Source organism: Peromyscus leucopus, chromosome 6 (assembly GCF_004664715.2).
Source record: "Peromyscus leucopus breed LL Stock chromosome 6, UCI_PerLeu_2.1, whole genome shotgun sequence".
In the NCBI taxonomy this organism is placed as follows: Eukaryota; Metazoa; Chordata; class Mammalia; order Rodentia; family Cricetidae; genus Peromyscus; species Peromyscus leucopus.
In genome coordinates, this window is record NC_051068.1 from 84934188 (window position 1) to 84944819 (window position 10632).

The following is a 10632-nucleotide window of genomic DNA, read 5'->3' on the forward strand; positions in this document are numbered from 1 at the left end:
GCTTGGCTCTTTCCTGGAAAACAGTTCTTCCTCATTGGGCTTCTTTTTATCCTCCCTTTTCTTCTTTACAGATGGCTTTTCTTCCATTACCTGTTCTTCCTGCTCTGCAGCATTCCACTTCATCTCCTTCTGAACTTCAGCTTTAAGTTTAATCTTGGCTTTTTTTTTTCTTTTCAGTAATTTCATCCTCTTCATTTGCCTCTTCTATTTTGATTTTTTTTAGAACAAGTTGGAAGTGTAGAGTCAGCAAAGGGATCATAAGTCTTCACTTTTGTGTTTTTTACTTTTCTGCTTTTGCTAATGCCTTTCCTGTTGAGCTTATTTTTCTTATAAAAATGTTGAATGCTTCATGAATTTGTGTGTCATCCTTGTGCCAGGGCCATGCTAATCTTCACTGTATCATTCCAACTTTAGTATATGTACTGCTGAAGTGAGCACATAAGTAATATTATAAATCCATTCTATTTCAGCAAGCATTAAAACATGAATAATATAATAGAAGACATATATTTTAAAATGCTACTTGCTGTTATCTCACATTTCCACTACAGACTGGAATAGTTTATTCCTTATTATTTAAATGCAAGGCTAAGTTAATCAGAATTTTTTCTAAGTTTTTATTCACACTAAATTTACCACATATTTTGCTTTTAAGTAATTTTTTTTTAATCTGTGCCAAAAAGAAATACTTTCCTCATATGCGAAAAGTTATGATACTGTAGACTCATATGGATGCTCTTTTTTGCTTTACTAAATGACCTAAAAATGGAAAGATCCATAGTGTCAAAAATAAATTAGAAGCTAGTTCACAAAATGAAACCCTCAAGGAATTGATATCTAAAAGTAGAAGTGTATGTATGAATCGACATAATAGCCAGCATGGCATCATAACCCTACGTATGCAGTAGTGGTATGCATACCTTGGAAGTAACCAATAACTCTGTAAATGAATTTAAGCCCTGATCAATGTGAAAAAAAAAAAGATGTCTGTTACTGGAGAACTGACCAACTACACAGGGCTAGAGGAGAACTTCCAACCACTGCTTTACTAAGCCAGCATAATCCTACATATAATAACTACACTCTGAATATTTGTCCTTACCCCAAGTGTGTAAGAAGTGTGTGTGAGAACCAAGTGTCATTTTCCCTCTTCATCAAGGACACTTTGCAACAGAGACCATTGTGAAAAAAAAAAAACCACAAAAATCAAAACGCAGAGTTTTGCTGCCTAGTTCCACTTGAAAAATTTACAATATAACTCCCACATCTACAGCTCAGAGATTGCTGGGGGAGAAGAGACAAAAAGATTATAAAATCCAGAGAAACACGGAGGTTGCTGTGAGATTGTGTCTTCTAGGAGTGTTAGAAGATGTATCCATAAAGTCTCATCAACATGACTGCCGAAGCATGAGCTCAACAAGGACTACATTAGACATGCCATATTTGCAGCAGAAAACGTCAACCCTCAACACAAAGGACTACAGGCAACTAAGGGATGCTACCAGGAGAAATAGTTTTCCCTAGGAAGAGAACACCAATTGGTTATCCAGTACAAAATCGTCAGTCCTGGAAACATATATACAGGTAACATTACACAGACTGAGCAGTATGTATTTATGTACTTAGGGGTGTGTGTGTGTGTGTGTGTGTGTGTGTGTGCATGTTTGAAAAGGCCATGAATTAGGAAGAGAGCAAGGAGAGTTATATTGGGGGGAGTGAAGAGAGGGATGGGAAAGGGAAGTGATGTAGATTATATATATAAAATCTCCAAAAATAAAATAAATACTTTTAAAAGAGAAAGAAGTGTCACTTAAAAATAGATTTTTAGATATCTGTCTTCTAGGTAGAAGCATTTGAATTCTATAGTGTCACTTTCTTTTTTTCCTGTGAAATTTATTGCACTTTGTTTAACTTTGTCCTCACTTTCAATTAACTGCTTAAGAACAACACATTCACTTACTTGTACTTAAATAGAAGTCTACTTCTGTTCCTCTTTTGCTCAATAACAAAACCCCAAAGTTACACTTTAACAACATTTTGCAGTTGTAGGGATTTATAGGTTTCTCATCATTTTTCTGGATAATCTTTTAGTGCACTGTGACTATGGGTGTGACCAAAAAATTAATATATTTAAGAAGTGCAAAATGACAAAAAATCAAGAATATCAGTGCAGTGATTTCTGTACAAGATCTGGACTTACTGGATGATTACTGTGAAGATAGTTATAGTGCTAATAACACAATGTACCTTGGAAATGCATGTTATCAGAGTTAGTCAAGTACTTTTAAATATATTCACCAGATATAAAAACAAGATGCTTTCTTTGATCTAAAGTTGTGAAAGGTGTTCTGGCATCTTGTCTCAGCATTGAAAACAGCAGGGTTAACTAGAGGCTAGATAAAAATATTTCATAATTTCCCCCTACACAGTTTCCACCAGGGCATATTTGACACTGTATTATCACTCCTGTAAAGACTCACTGCAAAGGGACAGAAATCCTTTCATAAATGCCCAGTGACTCCCAGTTTAACCCTTTGTCAAGTGGGCCTCTGCTATATAATGCGATTGAATCGTATCAAACATAGCAAAGAATCCATGGGAAGACTTACCAGCTTGTAAATTCAAATAGTTGGTTAAATTTATTCTCAATTGCTTTTGATGGAAAGCTGGGGAGATCTAGAGGAAGTTGACTGGTGTGTTATTAATTCTCTACATCATTATTGTGATGCCAACTCTATTTATCCAATTTTTAATTCTCTAGGTCCTTGTTCTGTCAGTGACAGCTGTTATGGCTGCTGGGGCCACTTTTCTTTATCTCTTTTCCATGACTAAAAGGGCAGGAAGCAGCTGTTGTTCTTTCTAAGGCTGAAGAAGGGATCAGTTTTCAGAGACACTGAAATGGCTCAGAAAGTATCCCTCCTTGAGGAAATGAGAGCATTTTTGTTCAAAGAGCTGAGAACTTGCTGGATGCAGTGTCTTAAGCTGCAATCCCAGCACAATGGAAGCTCATGTTAGAGCCTAGCTTAAGCTACATAACAAGACTCTACACCCTACACAAAAATAAATGAATACTAAAATATAAAAACTCACTACCTTCTTGAGTGAGTCAGTAACGACCCATTTATCAAGTGAATATATTACTTATTGCTTAAAGCCAAGCACATGATCTGAATGGGCATGCTTTGGCAATAGTGTTTGCTCCCCATAATTCTGGAGGCACCAATGTTCCTTTGTGCTCTGTCTTATCACTTTCCTGCACATACACTATACATGTCTACACACACTTAAAGAATGTAAACTATCACTTGCAAAGAAGTATGATGGATCAAGTTTCCAGATGATGTTTTTGTACCAAGAATAATAAATTTTCTTCCAATTCCAATATAAATCAGCCCTTTTCCATTTTCCATGGAAAAATGGAAAAAATTCACTTATATTGAATTTTCACTTTAATATAAGTGAAATTCCATGCTTTGTACCATTTTATACTATTGATTTCCAGAGCCTGATCTCTCTTTTCTTGAGGGACACTCCACCACATCAATTGCAAACTGTCAACAGAGTTTTCAAAATATTGCATTCTTTCATTAAATATATCATACAGAAACATCAGTTTGGGAAAAATCTCTACTGTGGATTTCTCACCACAGTTAATGTGAACATGTTAGATTAAAGTGACTGTAGTGAAATATATGTCTTATTAACAATATTTTTTGCCATTGGATGACTATAATTTATATTTTTCAGAAAAGTTGCATTTAAATATTTATTTTTGTCAAAACAAATATTCAAAGTTTTGCAGAGCTTTTTTGCAGTGTATCCCATCATTATTTCCAGAGAATATTAAATCTTACTCATTAGGTCTGTTTACACATGGCTTTCTTTATGCCATAAGTCATTGTTGAAATAAATCATATCCTCATACTGAGGCTGAGTGAACTAAACCTCATAGTATTTTATACCTTGCTCATGGGAACATATACTCTGTAAAGAGCAGGACTGGAATGTACATCTAGATTTCCACCTAAACATAGTGTTTTTCTATTTCATATTTTAGATTTTTTTGTTCTCCTAATGGGATTTTTAATGATTTATGAAAGGAAATTAGAAGAATGGATTTTTTGTTGAGGTCTCAGTCTTAAAATTAAATTTTATATTTTTGAAACAATACAAAAAATTGAATGCATTATTTTAAGATTTCAATATTTCTAGAAACAAACCTACAAATCTGTAGCCAGCTCACTTTTTCACAAAGGTGATAAGAATATGCAATTCTGGTGTTAGGAATGTTGACTACAGTCAGAACAATGAGGCTACAGAACCTATTTTCCGTAGAAATACACCCAGGCAGGCCTAATGTTGGTGAGAATGTACATTAGTTGGATGTTTATAGAAAATATACATAAGAATCACTAATCCTATTAATGATATAGATTTTAAGAATATCTCAGACATTGTAGTACATATCTGGATAGCTCAGTATGTCTAAGTACAAGTTTGTAGGGTAATCATTTTTTTTTTAATTTCAGTGAATTCAAGATGTTCTAAGAAAAGCACATATTAAAAATGGCACAAGAAATTAAAATAATTTGAGTGAGCCAATAATGTGTGTCTATGTATGCATGTTTTCAAAAAAAATAAATGAGGGGCATCTTTGTGGATTTCTGTGGGCCTCTCTAGCACTTTGCTTATTCCTATTCTTATGTGGTCTTCATTTACCATGGTCTCCTATTCCTTGTTCTCCCTCTCTGTTCTTGATCCACCTGGGATCTCCCGCTCCCCCAAGCTCTCTTTCCCTGGACCTTTGCCCTCCATTACCCCCACTCATGTCTAGGCTGTTCATGTAGATCTCAGCCATTTTTCCATCATTTGGGCATTCCCTGTGTCTTTCTTGGGGTCCTGTTTTCCAGATAGCCTCCCTGGTGTTGTGAGTAGCAGTCCAGTCATCCTTGTTCCACATCTAGTATCCTTCTATGAGTGAGTACATACCATGTTTGTCTTTCTGAGTCTGGGTTACCTCACTCAGGATGATTTTTTCTAGATCCATCCATTTGTCTGCAAACCTCATGATGTCATTGTTTTTCTCTTCTGAGTAGTATTCCATTGTGTATATGTACCACATTTTATTTATCCATTCTTCATTTGAAGGGCATCTAGGTTGTTTCCAGGTTCTGGCTATTACAAACAATGCTGATATGAACATATCTGAACAAGTGCCCTGTGGTATGATTGAGAATTCCTTGGGTATATGCCCAAGAGTGGTATAGCTGGATCTTGGGGGAGATTGATTCCCAATTTTCTAAGAAAGTGCTATATTGATTTCCAAAGTGGTTGTACAAGCTTGCATTCCCACCAGCAGTGGAGGAGAGTCCCTTAGCTCGACATCCTCTCCAGTATAAGCTGTCATCAATGTTTTTGATCTTAGCCATTCTGACAGGTATAAGGTGGTATCTCAGAGTCATTTTGATTTGCATTTCCCTGATGATTAGGGATGTTGAGCAATTCCTTAAATGTCTTTCAGCCATTTGAGTTTCCTCTGTTGAGAATTCTCTGTTTAGTTCTATAGCCCATTTCTTAATTGGACTGTTGGGCATTTTGATGTCTAATTTCTTGAGTTCTTTATATATTCTGGATATCAGTCCTCTGTCAGATGTGGGGTTGGTGAAGACCTTTTTCCATTCTGTAGGCTGTCGTTTTGCCTTGTTGACTGTATCCTTTGCTCTACAAAAGCTTCTCAGTTTCAAGAGGTCCCATTGATAGATTGTTCCTCTCAGTGTCTGAGCTACTGGTGTTATATTTAGGAAGTGATCTCCTATGCCAATTCATTCAAGACTACTTCCTACTTTCTCTTCTAGCAGGTTTAGAGTAGCTGGATTTATGTTGAGGTCTTTGATCCACTTGGACTTAAGTTTTGTGCACAGTGACAGATATGTAGCCTTCTACACGTTGATATCCAGTTCTGCCAGCACCATTTGTTGAAGATGCCTTCTTTTTTCCATTGTACAGTTTTGGCTTCTTTGTCAAAAGTTATATGTTCATAGGTGTTTGGATTAATGCCAGGGTCTTCAATTTGATTCCATTGGTCCACATGTCAGTTTTTATGCCATACCAAGCTGTTTTTATTACTGTAGCTCTATAGTAGAACTTGAAGTCAGGGATCGTGATGCCTCCAGAGGTTGTTTTATTGTACAGGATTCTTTTGGCTATCTTGGGGTTTTTGTTTTTCCATATGAAGTTGAGTATTATTCTTTCCAGGTCTGTGAAGAATTGTGTTGGTATTTTGATGGGGATTGCATTGAATCTGTAGATTGCTTTTGATAAGATTGCCATTTTTATTATGTTAATCCTGTTTATCCATGAGCAGGGGAGATCTTTTCATTTTCTGACATCTTCTTCAATTTCTTTTCAGGGACTTAAAGTTCTTGTCATATAGGTCCTTCCCTTGCTTGGTTAGTGTTACCGCAAGGTATTTTATATCATTTGTGGCTATTGTAAAGGGTGATGTATCCTCTGCTGGCAACGGTCGAGAGACAGCCCGAACTGACCTACTCTGGTAATAAGATGGCAAAACACCCTAATTGTCATGCTAGAAATCCAATCTAATGACTGAGGGAACTGGATGCAGAGATCCACGGCCAGGCCCTTGGTGGAACTACAGGAGTCCAATTGGCGAGAAAAAGGAGGGTTTATATGAGCAAGAATTGTTCAGAACAAGGTTGGATAAAGCACAGGGACAAATAGCCAAACGAATGGACACACATGAACTATGAACCAATGGCTGAGGGGCCCCCAACTGGATCAGGCCCTCTGAATAGGTGAGACAGTTGATTGGCTTGATATGTTTGGGAGGCATCCAGGCAGTGGGACCAGGTCTTGTGCTCAGTGCATGAGTTGGCTGTTTGAAATCTTGGGCTTATGCAGGGTTGCTTGGCTCGGCCTGGGAGGAGGGCACTGGACCTGCCTGGAGTGAATCTACCAGGTTGATTTCAGTCCTTATGGCAGTCTTTGCCCTGGAGGAGATGGGAATGGGAGGTGGTCTGGGGGGAATGCGTGGCGGGGAATGACAAGAGGGGGTGGGAGGGGAGAGAACAAGGGAATTTGTGGCTGATATGTAGAATTAAATTATATTGTAAAATAAAATAAAATAAAGAACAGAGGGGAATAAAAAAATAAAAAATAAATGAAAACTCTGAAAAGAACTTGCCAATTCCAGTTCTGCTCAAATGACCATGCATGAAGACTTTGACCCCACTATAACTTGTGCTGTTTTTCATCAAGGTCTCCTTATTTTTAATCCAACTGCAGTAGTAATTTCTAAAGTAGTAGGATTTCTTTATAATAAAAAATGCAAAATTTAACAGTCGTTTACTGCCTATGAAAGATTTTACTTTGTAGGCTCACAGCCCACAATGAGAGTTGGTTGTAGGTAAATCCTCTTAAGAGAAAAACAAAATAGAAACTTTCTTCCATTATTATTTAGTGAAATTAATTGTTTCTCCAGGGTGATGCAACAGATTTATGTATCGTGTCTTTTTCCACTGATATATTGGTACAAACTTCTTGGTGGACTCTGTATTAAAATTTATAGCCTTAATGCAGTTTTAAAAATCCCAGACTAAAAAGCATTGCAGTGAACAACAATGCTCATTTATTCTCAGAATTTTATTTCAGAGAAAGACTGTAGTTTCAGTAGAGATAAATGTGCTAGGCATTAGGGTTTAGCATGCTGCCAGCTCTAGCTTTTTGGTTTTAAAAATCATGTTTTAGTTGCAGTGATTCTTTCCATCAGAATCAAGAACTGAGTATTTTAAATATGTGAAGGTTTTCTTTGTGTTGTCCATTACTAAGTGATTCAGGGGGTCCACATTAAGCAAGACATGGCAAAGTTCTCTATGGACATTTGAAGCACCCCACCTCACTTGCTCTTATGAATGAAGCTTTTCAAATGACATTGGCTAAATATGGAGGTTAAAGAGGGAGGGGAGAGATTGAGCTGTTTTAAATATTCTTTGTTTTCTAAGTTGTAGTTCTGAAGTGATCATCCTTTTAAATCAGTTAAAATATTTCAACATTTTAAGTAAAGTTGGATTTTCAGTTTTCCATTCCTGTTTGCTTTTTTGAATATTTTACCACTTCATTGTTTAAGTCAGAGTATGGATTTAAAGAAGGGCATTGCTTTGACATAAATTACAGCATGCTAGAATGCTTAATCTCCTTGGTCACATTTTATTGCTGTCCTGCATAAATAACACATAATAATTTTGTTTTATTAATAAAGCTATCCATCTTTATTGCACTGTGCTTGTTAATGAAGATTGAAAATGAAGGTACCTAACAATAAATCAGAAGTGTTTAAACAACTGAAAAAAAATGATTCAAGTTTTACATATTAGATTTTCTTTTATTGGATACATTTACACATAGAGTTTAAAATCCTTGGGTATTTTTTGTTGTTTGATTATTACAATCACTTGTGTGTTGGAAATGTTTAGAAATAACTAGTGCCTTCTTTAGGCTAATTATTCATCACATATTAATTTTAGGGCAAAAGTCTGAGTAAGCATGGCTGAAACTCTAGTATTTGATTTTAGAGGTCAAGAAAACCTTCAAACTAAGTTACTAAACAGGGTGAGTGGATTCTCTAAAGACAACCTTTCAAAGAAAGAAGCCAAAACTAGCTTCTGTCAAAATTTACATTTCATTTATCTGTTCCAGTTCACCTTTTTCCACAAGACAATGAACTATTTGAAACTGCTGAAATGCATTCTTTGGCTTCTTGATTTTTTTGTATGGATGCCTTTCCTTAGACTCTTATCTCATGACCAGTTCTTCTAGACATATATGTGCAGTGCTGTACATCTATCAAGGCAACTTGTTCCAAGCCAACTTTCTGACGTCAGCTGAGATGACATTTTCTCTGGGTGTCTAAATGGTTTTCTTCCTGTGTCCCCTGTAGAATACTATTCTTGCCCCCAATGTAATTAATACCTATCCATATGTTGGCTTCTTTACGTATTTCCTGGATTCTCTATTATCATGTAGGTTTCTTCAAACCACAGAATGAGTCTCATTCATTGTGCATCCTTAATTTGCATCTTGGGATCAGGCATACAGTTGATATTGTAGGCACATAGTAGATATTGAACACAACAAAAGCTAGAATTATAGTTCTATGAACACAAAATACAGGGGCTGTGAGGAAATGCACTGTTCTGGTTGTGTAGCAGTTAAGACTAAAAACTAGAGCTAAATGTCAGGATGCTATGCTCAACTGTGTTACTTACATGGTCTTTGACCCCAGGCGAGATTCCTCTGCCTTAAGTCTATAATCTGTTACATAGACACCACAAAAGAGTTTTCTCTCATGGAGTTATGAAGTTTTCTTTAAAAAGCTAGTACAAACAGCCTATGAAAGATTTACTATAACATTCTAAATATTTGATGAATGTCTATTGGAAAGTAAAAATATAGATAGAAAGCCTCAGTAAAGATAAGGTTAAATAAGGAATAAGAGATTTTATAGCTATAATGAGCTGGAATTCAACATTCTTGACCATCATTTATAGGAGGCTGGAGATTAACTGGTCAATTTCTTTGCCTGCTCAGTCTTAGTCCCAGGACATCTAGTTTCATTCATTATCATTACACTAATATTTCTTATAGGATTGTCCTTCAGTTCTCAGGATCAGAAAACTGACTCGTTTGGTAAAACTTGGATGCCAAGGCCTTTCAATGAAGTCCCTGAAGGACGGTCTAAAAAGCTACATTACAGCACCTCAGATGGTCATGATGCCTAACTTTAAGAGCTACATATAGAGGTTCAGTGCTATGGACATATTTACAGAAGCCCAGATGTATAGGTTAGGTTTATAAAAGACTGATTCAAAAATGCTTTTCATCTATCTATTGCCCTCAGTCATAATATTTATACGTTTTATGGAATTGCTTGCTTTGTTCACTGTGCTTTCATGTTCTAAAATTGTAGGATATAACCTTTATCCACAAATAATTTGTGATATAGTTAGTTGAGAGATGAGTGCAAAACACATTTAAATGTTGCATGAAATTTACAATGTTAAGTTTTGGTATTAAATTCAAGTGCACTATACAAGAGAATATGAGAATACTTCTTTACTCAGAGAGGATTTTGCCAAGTGAGTTGGTCAAGAAAACTAAATGATAGTTGATCAGGAAAGAAAGAATGAGAAAATTATGGAAAATAGTATAAAAAATGTGAGTAAAGATACATAGACCGCAGCCAGACATAGTGGTACATGCTACAGTTCTATCACTCAGGAGGATGCAAGAAAAATAGAAGTTTAAGATTAGCTTCATATAGGCTATGAAAGAGTACTTCAGGAAAGGTAAGGTATAAATGATATGAATATATAGGATATAAAAGAATTGGTGGAAATAATGAGGCTAGAAACATTAAGGGGAGGTTAGGGTGAGGGAATGAAAAGAGAAAGTTGGGGGAATTGGTGTGGAAATCTAATATTTTGTGGTTTATTAAATTACATTTTTAAAAAGGAATTTAAATGAAGGTACCCTACAAGTATGGATAATAAAGCATCCAGAAGCCACAGGTTATTGAAGGAAGATCCCAGTGCCAGATGTGGAATGGCTCCTAAT

At 36.0% G+C, this 10632-nt stretch overlaps 1 non-coding gene across 1 annotated transcript; it reads right to left on the reverse strand.

Annotated features, from left to right (window-relative positions):
* Positions 1 to 331: 331 nt before the first annotated feature.
* LOC114700014 lies at positions 332 to 438 on the reverse strand. Its single transcript, XR_003735630.1, has one exon. It is a non-coding gene; the product is annotated as a U6 spliceosomal RNA (small nuclear RNA).
* Between the last annotated feature and the right edge of the window lie 10194 nt (positions 439 to 10632).